The sequence below is a fragment of the Halichoerus grypus genome, chromosome 14 (assembly GCF_964656455.1).
Source record: "Halichoerus grypus chromosome 14, mHalGry1.hap1.1, whole genome shotgun sequence".
In the NCBI taxonomy this organism is placed as follows: Eukaryota; Metazoa; Chordata; class Mammalia; order Carnivora; family Phocidae; genus Halichoerus; species Halichoerus grypus.
Window position 1 is genome coordinate 36,860,002 of NC_135725.1, and position 17,045 is coordinate 36,877,046.

General features: G+C 35.5%; 1 protein-coding gene across 42 annotated transcripts in view; it reads right to left on the reverse strand.

The window, feature by feature from the left end:
* PTPRD (protein tyrosine phosphatase receptor type D) overlaps nucleotides 1-17,045 on the reverse strand; it is a 2,297,676-nt gene that overhangs the window by 1,717,187 nt on the left and 563,444 nt on the right. For all 42 annotated transcript variants that reach the window (XM_078062238.1, XM_078062257.1, XM_078062277.1 and 39 more), the window contains one exon: nucleotides 8,927-8,998. The gene's annotated coding sequence lies outside the window, so the exon portion shown is untranslated. The remainder of the gene's footprint in view (nucleotides 1-8,926; nucleotides 8,999-17,045) is intronic.

Sequence of the window (17,045 nt, forward strand, 5' to 3'; positions counted from 1 at the left end):
CTAGGCTGTCATTCAAAATAGAAGGAGAAATAAAAACTTCCAGGACAAACAAAAACTAAAGGAATTTGCAAACACAAGAAATCTTGAAAGGGGTCCTCTAAGCAAAGAGAGAGCCTAAGAGCAACATAGACCAGAAAGGAACACAGACAATATACAGTAACAGTCACCTTACAGGCAACACAATGGCACTAAATTCATATCTTTCAATAGTTACCCTGAATGTAAATGGGCTAAATGCTCCAATCAAAAGACACAGGCTATCAGATTGGATTAAAAAACAAGACCCATCGATATGCTGTCTGCAAGAGACTCAGTTTAGACCCAAAGACACCCCCAGGTTGAAAGTGAAGGGGTGGAAAACAATTTACCATGCTAATGGACACCAAAAGAAAGCTGGGGTGGTAATCCTTATATCAAACAAATTAGATTTTAAACCAAAGACTGTAATAAGAGATGAGGAAGGACACTATATCCTACTTAAAGGGTCTATCCAACAAAAGTTCTAACAATTGTAAATATCGATGCCTCTAACATGGGAGCAGCCAATTATATAAGCAAACTAATAACAAAAGCAAAGAAACACATTGACAACAATACAATAATAGTGGGGGACTTTAACACCCCCCGCACTGAAATGGACAGATCATCTAAGTAAAAGATCAACAAGGAAATAAAGACTTTAAATGACACACTGGACCAAATGGACGTCACAGACATATTCAGAACATTCCATCCTAAAGCAACGGAATACACATTCTTCTCTAGTGCCCATGGAACATTCTCCAGAATCGCTCACATCCTAGGTCATAAATCAGGTCTCAACCAGTACCAAAAGACTGGGATCATTCCCTGCCTATTTTCAGACCACAATGCTTTGAAACTAGAACTCAATCACAAGAAGAAAGTTGGAAAGAACTCAAATACATGGAGGCTAAAGAGCATCCTACTGAAGAATGAATGGGTCAACCAGGAAATTAAAGAAGAATTAAAAAAAAACTCATGGAAACCAATGAAAATGAAAACACAACTGTTCAAAATCTTTGGGATGCAGCACAGGCAGTCCTAAGAGGAAAGTATATAGCAATACAAGCCTTTCTCAAGTAACAAGAAAGGGCTCAAGTACACAACCTAACCCTACACCTAAAGGAGCTGGAGAAAGAACAGCAAATAAAGCCTAAACCCAACAGGAGAAGAGAAATCATAAAGATCAGAGCAGAAATCAATGAAATAGAAACTAAAAGAACAGTAGAACAGATCCACGAAACTAGGAGTTGGTTCTTTGAAAGAATTAACAAGATTGATAAACCCCTGGCCAGACTTACCAAAAAGAAAAGAGAGATGACCTAAATCAACAAAATCATGAATGAAAGAGGAGAGATCACAACCAACACCAAAGAAATACAAACAATTCTAAGAACATATTATGAGCAACTCTATGCCAGCAAATTAGATAACCTGGAAGAAATGGATGCATTCCTAGAGATGTATCAACTACCAAAACTGAACCAGGAAGAAATAGAAAACCTGAACAGACTTATAACCACTAAGGAAATTGAAGCAGTCATCAAAAATCTCCCAACAAACAAAAGCCCAGGGCCAGATGGCTTCCCAGGGGAATTCTACCAAACATTTCAAGAAGAATTAATACCCATTCTTCTGAAACTGTTCCAAAAAATAGAAATGGAAGGAAAACTTCCAAACTTATTTTATGAGGCCACCATTACCTTGATCCCAAAACCAGACAAAGACCCCATCAAAAAGGAGAGTTACAGACCAATATCCCTCATGAACATGGATGCAAAAATTCTCACCAAAATCCTAGCCAATAGGATCCAACAGTACATTAAAAGGATTATTCACCACGACCAAGTGGGATTTATCCCTGGGCTGCAAGGTTGGTTCAACATCCACAAATCAATCAACGTGATACAATACATTAACAAAAGAAAGAACAAGAATCATATGATCCTCTCAATAGATGCAGAAAAAGCATTTGACAAAGTACAGCATCCTTTCTTGATCAAAACTCTTCAGAGTATAGGGATAGAGGGTACATACCTCAATATCATAAAAGCCATCTATGAAAAACCTACAGCGAATATCATTCTCAATGGAGAAAAACTGAGAGCTTTCCCCCTAAGGGCAGGAATGCGGCAGGGATGTCCACTATCACCACTGCTATTCAACATAGTATTAGAAGTCCTAGCCTCAGCAATCAGACAACAAAAAGAAATCAAAGGCATCCAAATTGGCAAAGAAGAAGTCAAACTCTCACTCTTTGCAGATCATATGATACTTTATGTGGAAAACCCAAAAGACTCCACCCCAAAAGTGCCAGAACTCATACAGGAATTCAGTAAAGTGGCAGGATGTAAAATCAATGCACAGAAATCAGTGGCATTCCTATACACCAACAAGACAGAAGAAAGAGAAACTAAGGAGTCGATCCCATTTAAAATTGTACCCAAAACCGTCAGATACCTAGGAATAAATCTAACCAAAGAGGCAAAGAATCTGTACTCAGAAAACTATAAAATACTCATGAAAGAAATTGAGGAAGATGCAAAGAAATGGAAGAACGTTCCATGCTCATGGATTGGAAGAACAAATATTGTGAAGATATCAATGCTACCTAGAGCAATCTACACATTCAATGCAATCCTCATCAAAATACCATGCACTTTTTTCAAAGAAATGGAACAAATAATCCTAAAATTTTTATGGAACCAGAAAAGACTCCGAATAGCCAGAGGAATGCTGAAAAAGAAAAGCAAAGCTGGAGGCATCACAATTCTGGACTTCCAGCTCTATTACAAAGCTGTCATCATTAAGACAGTATGGTACTGGCCCAAAAACAGACACATAGATCAATGGAACAGAATAGAGAGCCTAGAAATGGACCCTCAACTCTATGGTCAACTAATCTCTGACAAAGCAGGAAAGAATGTCCAATGGAAAAAAGACAGTCTCTTCAAAAAATTGTGTTGGGAAAATTGGACAGCTACACGCAGAAGAATGAAACTGGACCATTTCCTTACCCCACACACAAAAATAGACTCCAAATGGTTGAAAGACCTAAATATGAGACAGGAGTCCATCAAAATCCTAAAGGAGAACACAGGCAGCAACCTCTTCGACCTCAGCTGCAGCAACTTCTTCCTAGAAACATCGCCAAAGGCGATGGGGCATCGCCAAAGGGAAGCAATGGCAAAAATGAACTATCGGGACTTCATCAAGATAAAAAGCTTTTGCATAGCAAAAGAAACAGTCAACAAAACCATAAGACAACTGACAGAATGGGCGAAGATATTTGCAATGACATATCAGATAAAGGGCTAGTATCCAAAATCTATAAAGAACTTATCAAACTCAACAACCAAAGAACAAAGAATCCAATCAAGAAATGGGCAGAAGACATGAACAGACATTTTTGCAAAGAAGACATCCAATTGGCCAATAGACACATGAAAAAGTGCTCAACATCGCTCGGCATCAGGGAAATCCAAATCAAAACCTGAATGAGATACCACCTCACACCAGTCAGAATGGCTAAAATTAACAAGTCAGGAAATGACAGATGTTGGCAGGGATGCAGAGAAAGGGGAACCCTCCTACACTGTTGGTGGGAATGCAAGCTGGTGCAGTCACTCTGGAAAACAGTATGGAGGTTCCTCAAAAAGTTGAAAATAGAGCTACCATAGGATCCAGCAATTGCACTACTGGGTATTTATCCCAAAGATACAAATGTAGGGATCCAGAGGCGTACCTGCACCCCGATGTTTATAGCAGCAATGTCCACAATAGCCAAACTGTGAGAAGAGCCAAGATGTCCATCGACAGATGAATGGATTAAGAAGTGGTATATATATACAATGGATATTATGCAGCCATCAAAAGGAATGAGATCTTACCATTTGCAACCACGTGGATGGAACTGGAGGATATTATGCTGAGCGAAATAATTCAAACAGGGAAAGACGTATCATATGACCTCACTGATATGAGGAATTCTTAATCTCAGGAAACAAACTGAGGGTTGCTGGAGTGGGGGTTGGGGTGGGAGGGATGGGGTGACTGGGTGATAGATACTGGGGAGTGTATGTGCTCTGGTAAGCACTGTGAACTGTGCAAGACTGTTGAATCTCAGATCTGTACCTCTGAAACAAATAATGAAATATATGTTAAGAAAAAAAAAAAAAAAAGAAGAAGATAGCAGGAGGGGAAGAATGAAGGGGGGAAAATTGGAGGGGGAGACGAACCATGAGAGATGATGGACTCTGAAAAACAAACTGAGGGTTCTAGAGGGGAGAGGGGTGGGAGGATGGGTTAGCCTGGTGATGGGTATTAAAGAGGGCACGTTCTGCATGGAGCACTGGGTGTTATGTGCAAACAATGAATCATGGAACACTACATCAAAAACCAATGATGTAATGTATGGTGATTTACATAATAATTAAAAATTTTAAAAAATACCAAATAAAACAGTAACTTTAACTGAGAGTACTCATTTAAAATACAGCCTATGAGAGGGGAGGCAAGCAGGCAGATGGGTGAAATAAGTGAAGGGGATTAAGAGTAAGTACACTTAAATCATGATGAGAATTAAGTAACAATGTATAAAATTGTTGAATCACTATATTGCACATCTGAAACTAATGTAACACTATTAATTATACTCGAATTAAAATAAAAAAGTTAATATAAAAAAGGGAAGATTTTTTTTATTTAGTTGAGAGAGAGACAGAGAGTGACAGAGATAGCGAGAGAGAGCACAAACAGGGAAGAGAGGGAGAAGCAGACCACCCGCTGAGCTGGGAGCCAACACGGGGCTCGACCCCAGGACCCTGGGATCATGACCTGAGCCGAAGGCAGACGGTTAACCAACTGAGCAACTCAGGTGCCCCCCAAAATATATTTTTTAAATTACAACATGTGGAAGCAGTTATGGTACATAATTATTTTCTCACTGATTTTTATCACCTAATGGAAATTTTTGAACATTAAACTTGCCATGGTTATTGGGAAATAATATATAATGGCTCTATAAAGATACATGCATATATATTATGGGCAAGAAATGTTATGGTATTAATGAAATAAAATTAAAGAGATTGGAGTTTATAGTAAAAATACAATGAACTTAATGATAAAACACTATGGCATTAGCTTTTGCTTAGGGATGAATTATCTTTTTAGACTACTAGTTTTAGACTACGATGATCATTTTGTTTCTCTTAATGAATTTAGTTTCTACTGAAGTGTTTCATAGGGGTTTAAAAATACATGTTACACTTTTTCTTACTTCCTGTGACATTCCTCACCTGTCCAGAAGTAGAATTAACAAGACTTCATGGATGGTATAATAAGAGAGTTGAGAGAGGAATCCAAGATATTTTCCAGGTTTCTTTTTGTGAAACTGGGTAGATGGCACTTTTTGTAGAAACGGGAAAGAGAAAAGTAAATTTGTGGAAAAATATTGTGAGTTCAGTTTTAATATATTGGAAGTTGAGAAGCTAATGTGCTATCAAATAGATAATGCTGATATGATTCTCAAGAACGAGATCTTAAGAGGACATATTGATTTGAGTGTCACTAGATAGAAATAATCCCTGAAGCTACAAGAGTAGATGAGTTCAGGCATGAAAGCTATGGACTGAAAAGAAAGGAAACAAAATAAGTTATTGAGCGAATATTAACTCTTGAAAGGCATATCTGGGATAAGGGAGGACTTACAGAAAAGAAAAGGGTTAATGAGGGCCTGGTGATGGGTAAGGAAGAAGGGAAGTTGCAATGGGAAGTCTACCCAATTAAAAAAATTCCAATTAAGAAAATCTTGAAAGTTTGAGAAGTGGGTCCCTATTTCATAAACACTGCACATGGTTTATGCAGAGACAAACCAACCACCTTGTTAGACCCACACTCTTCCTCATCTTCACACTTGGATTCTGATTTGTGATTTTTTTACCAGCAATTTTGAATACAAAGTTGCTTAAAACTTCACCTGTGTTCTGGGAAGGTAGCAAATTAACTTTCTTTTTTTCCCCATTTTTCTCTCAACATCTAACAACTCAGACACCTTTATGAAGTGGTTGACTGCTCAGAACAAAAAACAAGAAAAATTCAATCCAGAATGAAACAGCAAAACTGATTGCTGTCCTTTATTTTTCTCTAGATCAAGTCATAAAGAAATACTAGAGCCCAAGGATAGAGAGCCTAATGCCAGGTAATAGTGAGTGTTTATTTGTTTTTGTTTTTTAGATAAGCTAGAATACATGTACTATGACTTGATGAGGTAGAATTTGATCCCCCAAATATCCTGGAATTTAAATGAATTATCTAGGGGCGCCTGGGTGGGTCAGTCGTTAAGCGTCTGCCTTCAGGTCAGGTCATGGTCCCAGGGTCCTGGGATCGAGTCCCACATCGGGCTCCCTGCTCCGCGGGAAGCCTGCTTCTCCCTCTCCCACTCCCCCTGCTTGTGTTCCCTCTCTCGCTGTGTCTCTGTCAAATAAATAAATAAAATCTTTAAAAAAATAATAAAGGAATTATCTATCAAATGGGAGTCCTGTGAAGAAAGCCATAATTAGTAAGTCATTAGGGATTTACTGAGTTGTGTCAGATAAGCCTCATCTTATTTCTTATTTTTTTATGAGAGTTTACTAAACCAGTACATTAAAGGAATGATGTAGACACAACACATCTGTATTTCAGCATGATATTTGGCATGAAATTTTCAAAGATAAGAGGTAGAGAATTGGTTCCTGGATAACAGCATTTAAATGGATTCCTTAACCGGTTCAACAGTGTTAGGCTTTTAAATTAGAAGAGGGCTCAAATAAATGGAATCAGCAATTATGAAGGCTTTTATATTAAAGATTTAATGAAAGCTAGCTAGTCTGATAAATCCTGAATCTGTCATTGAATATCTCACCACTTCCCTGCCTGGCTTCAGATTTGAATGGAGGCTTGACTCAAGTTAAATATGAGCTCCTGTGGTAAGGGATAGGGGTGGGAAGCTCTTGATTTATACACAACAGTCAAAGGAAGTTACAGGTACATTGTGAAAAACAACTCCTATGGGGTTTTTGGTTCACACATGCAGAAACAACGTGGGTTAAATGATTTTCACTCTAACCATTTAATCTTCCCCTCATATCTTCATAGTATAATATCTGGTGGCTCACCACTGAGGACTCTATTGGGGAAAAAAAAATTGGCAAGCGTATGCATGACTAAGGAATTCTATCAGACAGTGACAATAAATGGTGTGAATCTATTTCTGCTGAAATATCAACTTGACAAGATATCTTTGGAGGTATTCCATATGACACAAGTTATCCTTCCTTCCTATTTATTTGGTTCTTTTTTCCTCTATAACAGCCCCTCTGAATTATTTCATTCCCTAACCTTTCCAGAAGAGGAATATTCAGATCGGATCATTGGATGTGACTCTAAGCCACTTTGAACTCTTGATCCAGCCAATCCTATCTACGGCATCACCATGCATACACACATTTGGGTGCATAAATGTATAAACACACTCAGTGACTTGCAGTATACCCCGTATCTATTCAATCTAATGCTTAAAATGAGGTTTGTTAGAGCCTTTGAATACCCAATACAACTTCTGAGATTATATGGAAATAGAAGAAAGCAAAGGATTTCTAGAACTAGGTTTCCCAAAGTTCCACTAGAATATATATAGAGAAAGACCAAATACACAGAGAGAATATATACATTGTCACATCTTTTAAAATTTCTTTTGTGAGCATTTCATATTTTTACTATTGTTTATCTATAATGATAGTGATAAATTATGTAATTTATAAATAATGTGCATATATTGGAGTGTATATTTAACATTTTTAACTGATGGACTGTTCCATCGAAAATATTTGAAGATCATAGCTCCAAAGCATGTGAGAGCATGAGAAAAACTTCAAAAACTGTAGAAAAATTGGAAAAATTCAAATTAATTAATTGCGACCTAAATATAACACATAAATTCAAACTTAAGTATAACATATAAAATACAAAGGATATTTTAAGGCATGAGTGTGCGTGTGAGTATGTGTGTGTGTGTGTGTGTGTGTGTGTTTAAGATAAAGAAAGAAAAAGCTTGATAGGATAGTTGAGGGGAGGGTTGTTCAGAAACAAGAAACCAGGATACATTAATGCCACTTATATAGAGAAGAATAATAATAAATTGAAGCAAAAAAAGCATGTATTTGGTTTTATGGCATAAACTACCTAAGAATTATTTAACTTTACAATTGAATTTCAACATGCAAAATAAATATTACGTATTACCAAAATTGACAGAATTTATTATTTTTTTTATTTTTAGAACTTATTATCTTTTATTTGACTGCAGCCTCAGACTTATTCATGGATTCTCATTCAATGAGTGCTTGTGGACCATGGTGTCAGTTAATAAAATATCTTTAAAAATTATCTATAAGGGCGCCTGGGTGGCTCAGTCAGTTAAGCGTCTGTCTTTGGCTCAAGTTATGATCTCTGGTCCTGAGATCCAGCCCAGTGTTGCGCTCCCTGCTCAGCTCTCGCTCTGCCCTCTCGCTCTGCCCCTCTCCCCCGCGCTTGTGCCCACTCTCTTTAAGAAATATATATAATATTTTTAAAAATAAAAAAATAAAAATTATCTATAAGTAATACCACCACTATTTTAGAATTTAAAACAAGTACTAGTTTCCATTCTCCACATAATTTTAATTTTACAACTATAGTTTTTGGTAGTACTCCTATTAGCAGATTAATTAAAAACAAAGCAAAATTCTGATGTTACAAATTTTGTTTGAAAAAAAAGTATTTTCTACTTAGCCAAGCAATGATGTTAACATGTCTTTAATCCTCCTTGTTTTGTATTACAATCAAGCCTTTAAAAAGAGCAATTAGAATGAGTGAGACTTACCAATGTATAGCCTTTCCCTACAAGATGATTAATGGCTGGAGGATGAAAAGTGTCAAACCCCTCAGGATTTCCCTAAAAGGAAAAAATAAAGGGGGAAACACATTTTGAATTCACATTTTTTGGTAGCTATTTGATGCTGGTGAGATGAATCTAAGTCACCTGATGAGATAAAAAAAGGAGCACAGTAAAAGACACCTTAAAGATTAATGAAACTAATTAATGCTCAGAAATAATACCATCAGAAGGGTTTCCTTGATACAAAGTACTATAACCCATTACATTTAAAGAATGAATACAATTTTTAAATTTTTCTCTGATATAAAAATTCATGCTATAGGATATTAATTTGATTAACCATAAATCCATTTTCTTTTTTTAAATGGCAGTTTACCTTATTAAAACATATTATTTATTTCTATATATGATCTCTAAATCTGTTTTTTTCTCTTTTGTGTTGCATAAGAAAATAAGCCACTCACAACTTTTTTTATTCAGATATGTTTTCTCATAGATTCAGAAAACACCATCTATCAAATTATGGTTATTAGATATAGAACTCTTATACCACATTCAAGTGACTGTTGTACTCTAGAACAGTTAACAACTTTCAAAATAACAGCATAGCACTAAACATAAAGTATTTGAGGCCATAACTATAATAAACAATGTATATCAAAAACCTTTACTATATCAGGATAGAAAATCTACAAATCAATAGCTGACTATTGACCAGATAAGCGAAGCTCAAAGAAAAGTCATATATAATTAAATATTTCAGTTAAAATCGCACATTTAGCAACGTAAAATTAATTAGGTAACAAAGATCAGGTGTTTCCATCAACTGTTTAATGATTACTTGGCCATTTGCTCCTGAGATCCAAAGAGAAATATGCAAAACTTCTGTCATTTACTGACCACAAAGAAGTGGGTATTTAGGGTTCATTATGACCTCTCACATCTGATCCAAATGCCCCCTCCTACACACACTCAACCTTTTTACATTTCCTTCTTCTTAGAATGTCCCCTTGCTACCTATCCAAACATTATTCATTCTTTCTAAACCAAACTCTAAACTAAGCTAATTTATGGAACCATAATTTGTTTTGGATTCAGACACTTGTTCCAATATTAATACATACTCCATCATATATTTTTCACATATGTGCCTTCTTTGCTCAACTAAACGTTTAGTTCATTAGAACAGAAATCATGCTCTATACTTCTGTGTGTATTCAGAAAGTCAGAATCTAGTACAGTTCTAACTACTTAGCAGGGAAACATATATCTGTTTTGACTACTTAGTTAATTGGTGAGTCTTGCTACTATACACTATATCTGAAATGGTTAATGTCAAAAACTCCATTGAGTGACCAAGAAATGACTTTTGGTTTTGAGGGGAAGGAACTGTTAGTTTGTCTTATTTGACAAACAGTTCTTGCTCAGGACTAAAGAAAACCATATCACACGTATTTTATTTTCTGCATGCCTTTAATGGATAATGTTAAAATCTTACAAGGTATTGATATAACCCTCTGCTAAACTTGCAAACTAAACAAAATAACATTGAGTAGTTACTGTGTACCAGATATATACACACACACACACACACACACACACATATATATATATATAATGTTGATCATTTCTTTTCATGATTAAATGCAAACTAATGAGGAAGAAACTACTGTTAATTTCCCTTCCTTTCAGATGAGGAAACTGAAACAGAAATTTTGAGCTACTTTCCCAAAGTCTGCTAGTCAGTAAATGGTAGAGATGAGATTTAAATACAGGCAGCCTGACTCAGAGCCTTTCATTCTAACTCCAATAATATGCTACCTGTGTTTACAAATCACATATGCTAGATAAAGGGGAAGAGAATTTTAGAAGGAAGGAATGAGAAAGATAGTCTACATATTGTCAAAATGTGAAACTGACATTTTTAAAAAGCCAGTAGCAAATCCTAAAGAATTCTACTTTTCACACTCCTAACCCAATGTACCCCAGGCAGACTTAGAATCAATGTTCTCATGTAAATAAGTCAAAAAGTTATTAAACTTTTATCTAGATATAGGAATATATTTAGAAGTTTAGAAAAAAGGAACTTTCTTAGATATTTCATGGGTACTCAACATTATCAAACATCTTTTATATTAGAATTTAAATTGTGCAATTTAACTTTAAGTAAGATTTAAAATAGCTTTTAAATTTGATCTATATTTTTACTTCTCTGATCTTGAACATCTTAAACATTTATTACCATTAACAAATACAGCATGTGTAAGAACTGAGTATAATTTTGAGCTTTTTGTGGTACACACTTCACATTTCCCTAAAGGAGCCCTTTTCCCTAAAGTATGCACATTTCATAGAATAAAGCAATATTTAATAATGCTGGTGTTCAAAATTATGCATGAGGATACTCTTACCCTTTCTTTCTAGAAGCCGATTCACAAGTTATTATGTCTTTTAAAAAAACATTTTTCTGAGATTTATAGTATGCAGTTAACTTTGAGGTAAGTATCTTTGACAGAATCCTTCCTGTTTAAAGGTTAGGAAAAATGCATCTCAAGCACATTGAATCACTACCCAATGTTACTCAAGTTATTCTTAGAAGAGCTTGGGTTTTTCCTCTGTTCTTTGAAACTGGACTTCATGTTGTTTCTTTTTGTTGTATTTCTTTTGTGTTGTATTGTTATCATTTTCTAATACTTCATATTTTGCTTTGAGTATTCACAGAAAGAAATGAATAACAGACTCTCATACACACGCACAAGATCAAGTATGTTATTTAAAAATATGCTATTTGTGTTTGAGCCATGATTTACATAAGATCTGCCATTATAAATTTAGGAGATCATTAACCATTCTTTGTATGTACTAATCATTTAAAGAAAATTCCATGAGCATCAATGTTACAAATTAAGTCCTCATGAGATGGAGACCCCTGTAGGGCTCCACGCTCAGCAGGGATTCTGCTTGGGATTCTCTTCTTTCCCTGTCCCTCTGCCTCTCTCTCTCTCTCTCAAATAAAAATAAAAATGTTTTAAAAAATGTTATAAACATCAATAGTTTAGGAGAACCATAATATGGTGAAAGGGGAAAATTTATAAAGTATGACTTCTCTATCATGAAACATATTATAGAAAAGAGGGAATTTCTGAGAGTTATAAAGGTATTCAATAATAGGAAAAAAGTGAAAATATAAAAAAGTATGTGCACTGCCTTTGAAAGTTCTTTAGCCTCTAGTAATAATTCTGTGAACAATATTAAAGATACATTACCTAGTAGAATATATGTGTAATTAAAAGATAAATATGACATAATGCTTCCATACCAGATTGTAAAATATAATCATGAAAGCAATTGGCCTCAATCCACAGATTAAACTAAAACTAACTCTATACCTCACTGAAATTCTTTCTTACAATTATTTCCTGTTATTCAACCTCTACTCCTTCCTCTAAATCATTTCTTCAGCATAACTATAAGTTCCTGCCTCTGACTCTTCCCCAAGTCTTGTTCAGTCTCCTCCCCTCTTCCTACTTCTGAGTTGACCTGAGGTCGACATCTTCATACCCTCTAACCAAAACCCTTATTACCATGGCCTTCCTGCATTCTCACTATCTTTCTAATTGAAAACTCTAGACTAACCCAACAGTCCTTTTCCTCCATTCTAGACCTTCTTTTTCCCAACCCTGATGAACAGAGTTCCTTATTAATGAAATTCCTATTAATGGCTTCTATATTAATAATAATAATCTACTTTGTCCAAAAAATTGGGTTGGAAAAGGATTAGTGAGTATATAGCAGCAAGATGACATGCTTCTGACAATTAACTATAGAGCATTGCCAAAGAATCAGAAAGCCTAGATCCTCATTTGTCTGTATTTAAAAGGTAGGAGTAGGGGCACATGGGTGGCTCAGTTGGTTAAGCATCTGCCTTCAGCTCAGGTCATTATCCCGGGGTCCTATGATCAAGCCCCGCATGGGGCTCCCTGCTCAGCAGGAAGCCTGCTTCTCCCTGCAGCATCCTGTGCTGTGCTCTCTCTCTGTCAAATAAATAAATAAAATCTTTTTAAAAAATTAAATAAATAAGTAAGAAGTAGGAGGAGATGTAGTCCTGTCTAAATTGTGGGATGGAACATGCTTTACGAAGCATCATTTCAGATTCTTTTTTTTATTTTTTATTTTTTTAAAATTTTTATTATTATGTTAATCACCGTACATTACATCATTAGTTTTTGATGTAGTGTTCCATGATTCATTGTTTGTGCATAACACCCAGTGCTCCATGCAGAACGTGCCCTCTTTAATACCCATCACCAGGCTAACCCATCCTCCCACCCCCCTCCCCTCTAGAACCCTCAGTTTGTTTTTCAGAGTCCATCATCTCTCATGGTTCGTCTCCCCCTCCGATTTCCCCCCCTTAGTTCTTCCCCTCCTGCTATCTTCTTCTTCTTCTTTTTTTTTTTTTTTTTAACATATAATGTATTATTTGTTTCAGAGGTACAAGATTCTTTTTTCTTTTAAGATTTATTTATTTATTTGACACAGAGAGAGCAAATGCAGTGGAGAGGGACAGAAGGAGAGGGAGAGAGAAACTCAAGTAGACTTCCTGCTGAGCACAGAGCCCAACACAGGGCTCAATCTCACGACCCTTAGATCACTACCTGCACTGAAACCAAGAGTTGGACACTTAACCGACTGTGCCACCCAGACAACCCCCCTTTATTTTTAAAGATTTATTTACTTATTTGAAAGAAAGTGTGATCATTTCAGATTCTTGCTAGCATGTAGGTCTAAAATAAGCTACAATATTAGATATTCATAACTGGTAGCTGGCAGCACACCCACTGTTATTCACATTGCATATCTTTCAAATAATATACAGAAATAGATATTTCAAAACATACTAATTTACTAATTCTTTTGATAAGAACCAGGGCAGTTTAGGGCCAACAGTGTGGATACATTAGTGACATCTCTGTTTTCTAAGACAAATTTGTATCCCTTTCCTTGACATGTGAGACTCACAAGTGGTAGTTTGTTGACAGCTAGATGGTGAACGCAGTGTTACCACCATGCTTAACTCAGTGATGTTCCTGACTCACGGGCGTGGCTAACAGTTCTGAGGTTGATTTCCTGCTGAACACCAGTGTTATCACCATTTAAGCATCACAGCAGATGATGCCCCACCAGAAAATGTGAGTTAACCATGTAGATATTGAATAGTAGCACAAGATACTTATGTATGTTTAAGAAATGTGACCAGGATTCCATGAACTGCACAAATATTTTTTGAAATGGGAAATTGATACATTCACTTCATACTTAGTGGATAGTTTAATTAAGACAAGTTTCCCATGGGAAAGAAAAGACTACTAACATTTGAAAGAGCAACAATCTCCGTTGTGTTGGACAGTGTGCCAATTATCTTACTTACAAAAGGATATTTTGTTAAAAAACGATATTTTGTTTTGTTAAACTGCAACTGTAGTATCTACAAAATAATTACACTGAAAAGAACTTTAAGGACAGCTTTAAAGAAAAAAGAAAGCAAACAAATGAAACACTTGTAAGCTTCATATTCTATGTAGTTACAATTTTTCTCCATTCTTCTCTTCTCAGTCATGTCCTTTCAAAAATATTGGTTTACCTTTACTAACTCTACTTCCAAATGTTCTCTTCATCCGTTAAACACTTCCTTAGAGATTCCTGGCATGGACTGCTATATCTGATGTTGACAATTATAATACAGATTTAAATTTCAGTTATTTTACCTGTGTCATTTAGTATTTGGTTCTGCCAACTACTGTTACCATTACCATCTTAATACTTATCTCCTGACTTCTATGACATTGTTTTCCTCTAGCTTTCTTCCTATCACTCTGATTAGTCCTTCTTAAATATGTGTTATATCATGTTTCCTCAGTACTTCATCTTTGACACTTTGCCTTTCTTATGCTATACCATTTCTTACAATGAATTCATGTAATTTCCCTTTGCCTTTCTTATTCTGTAGCCTCTCTTACAATGACTCCATGTTTCAGAAATAACCTATTACTGATAAATCCAAATGTATAGCCCCCAAACATGTGTATTATGCTTACTATCAGACATTTATACACAGATGTGCCAAAGACATTCCCAATTCAACGTGTGAAATTTTCAATCACCTTTGTTCCATTCATCTGTTCCTGCATTCTCTGTCTCAGTGAAAAGTAACAATAGATAACATTTATTCTGTGCCTGGCACTTGTAATATCTTATTTAAGTACTCTACAAACAAAAAAGAAAGATATTAATATCACCATTTTGGAAAATGAAACTGATACACAAAGAAGCAAAGTTACTTACATCAATTCATGCAACTGATAAATACTGGAGCTGGAATCTGAAAGGACTGTCTACACACTTAACCATTGTACCTTGAAAGACATATGCCCATTTGCAGAACTCAGACCTGAAACATTTGAGATTTTACTTTTATTCACCACAGAGAACTTCTCTCAGTTTACTGATTATGGGTAAAAAATATTTATTGTATCTATTTCTTCCTCTCCATTTCTATGGCTCTGATTTTAGTTTAGATCTTCACTTCTCATCTGGATTATTTGAATAATTATGGCTCTTTATATCAGCCTTTATAATCTCTGGTCTTGATTCCCAACACTTTCTTCTGCTGTTGTTTAAGATCAGTCTAGGTAATTGGAAAAAAGAAAGAAAAAAGTATGACTATGAAAAACAGATGACCTAAATACCACTGTGATTTTCAATAGTTAAAAGTTATATGCATAGATTTGATAGGCACAAAACCCTTCCCATCTCCATAGCTCAGTTTCCTAAGATAAGAGATACAATTTCTAATCATTAGAAATAGGATTAATTATATAAAAAAAGGAAATCTATAAAAATTATGAATAAAAGTCACCCCTCTATTGGTACATCGACAATTTAAAGCTCTCTCATTTCCATCAACATAAAATAAATGCAAAGACTGTGATTTTTCTCTAATGTAAAGTGCAAGATGTCCATGTCCCCATGGCTAATTATTTTCATGGTATGGCAAAATAAACCTATAAGAAAGAAGGGTGCATATGAGTTTTGGCTACCAAAATATAAAATTTACAAGTCTCTAGCATCTGTATATGTTTATACAGAAATGAAATAGAAAAGTTGGGACTGGTTGCACAGGTAAACTAGATTACTCTCATGAATGTTTTATTTCAATTTCCACCTAAAAGAACTTTTCCTTATATAAAAAAAATCATAAACTAAAACTCCTTGATTAAAATGCCACATCTATCTGTGTCCAAAGAAATTCACTAATTTTTTATGGCTCTCAGTTTTCTTATCTGGGGAAAAAATAAAGTGTGGGGTAGGGAGCATTTTACTAAATGAATTTTAAGATCTTTTTCTGATCAGCATTCGAATTTGGGTCAATTTCTCAAACTGGATAAAATTGCTTTGGTATCATCATGTGAATTAATGGAGAGGACAAAATCTGAACAATTGACAAAACAGTATTATGTCTGTGTACACATTGTTTTCAGGAATGAATGGCTTTGTTTCAAAGTGAAGATAGATTTGAAATAGAAAAAGTGAAAGACAGAAGTAACCTCATTGTCTAGTAAAACTCTATCTGGAAAAATAAGCCCAAAATAGAAAAAGAAGTGAGATGAACAAGTATTTTTGGTTCAAAGGATCAATAATAATGAATGTACTGATGGAAAGTTTCTGACCAGAGAGCTCAAAAGTATTCCTATTCTGTTGCAAGTCTGAAGCCATCGAATTTAGAGCACTCACACAGTTTTTTGCATGTTGAATGTAGCTTTGAATAAATAGCCATCCAGCACTTCAACAATTGGTCAAAACACATTAGATACATCTAACAGGGAGTCCTAAAAGCAGATGTGCTGCTACCAAACCACACACTGAGAATTCCAATCGAACAGGCAGCCAAATCACTACAACCTAATTGCCACCACCCTGAACGTGGGATGCAATCACTGCTGACCTGCCCTTGTTTTTCCTAAATAAAAATTACTGATCCTCTCAATTTAGCAGACTGCCTAGGCTGTTGGGAAATGCAGCAGCAGGGTCTTTAGCAACCAGAGGT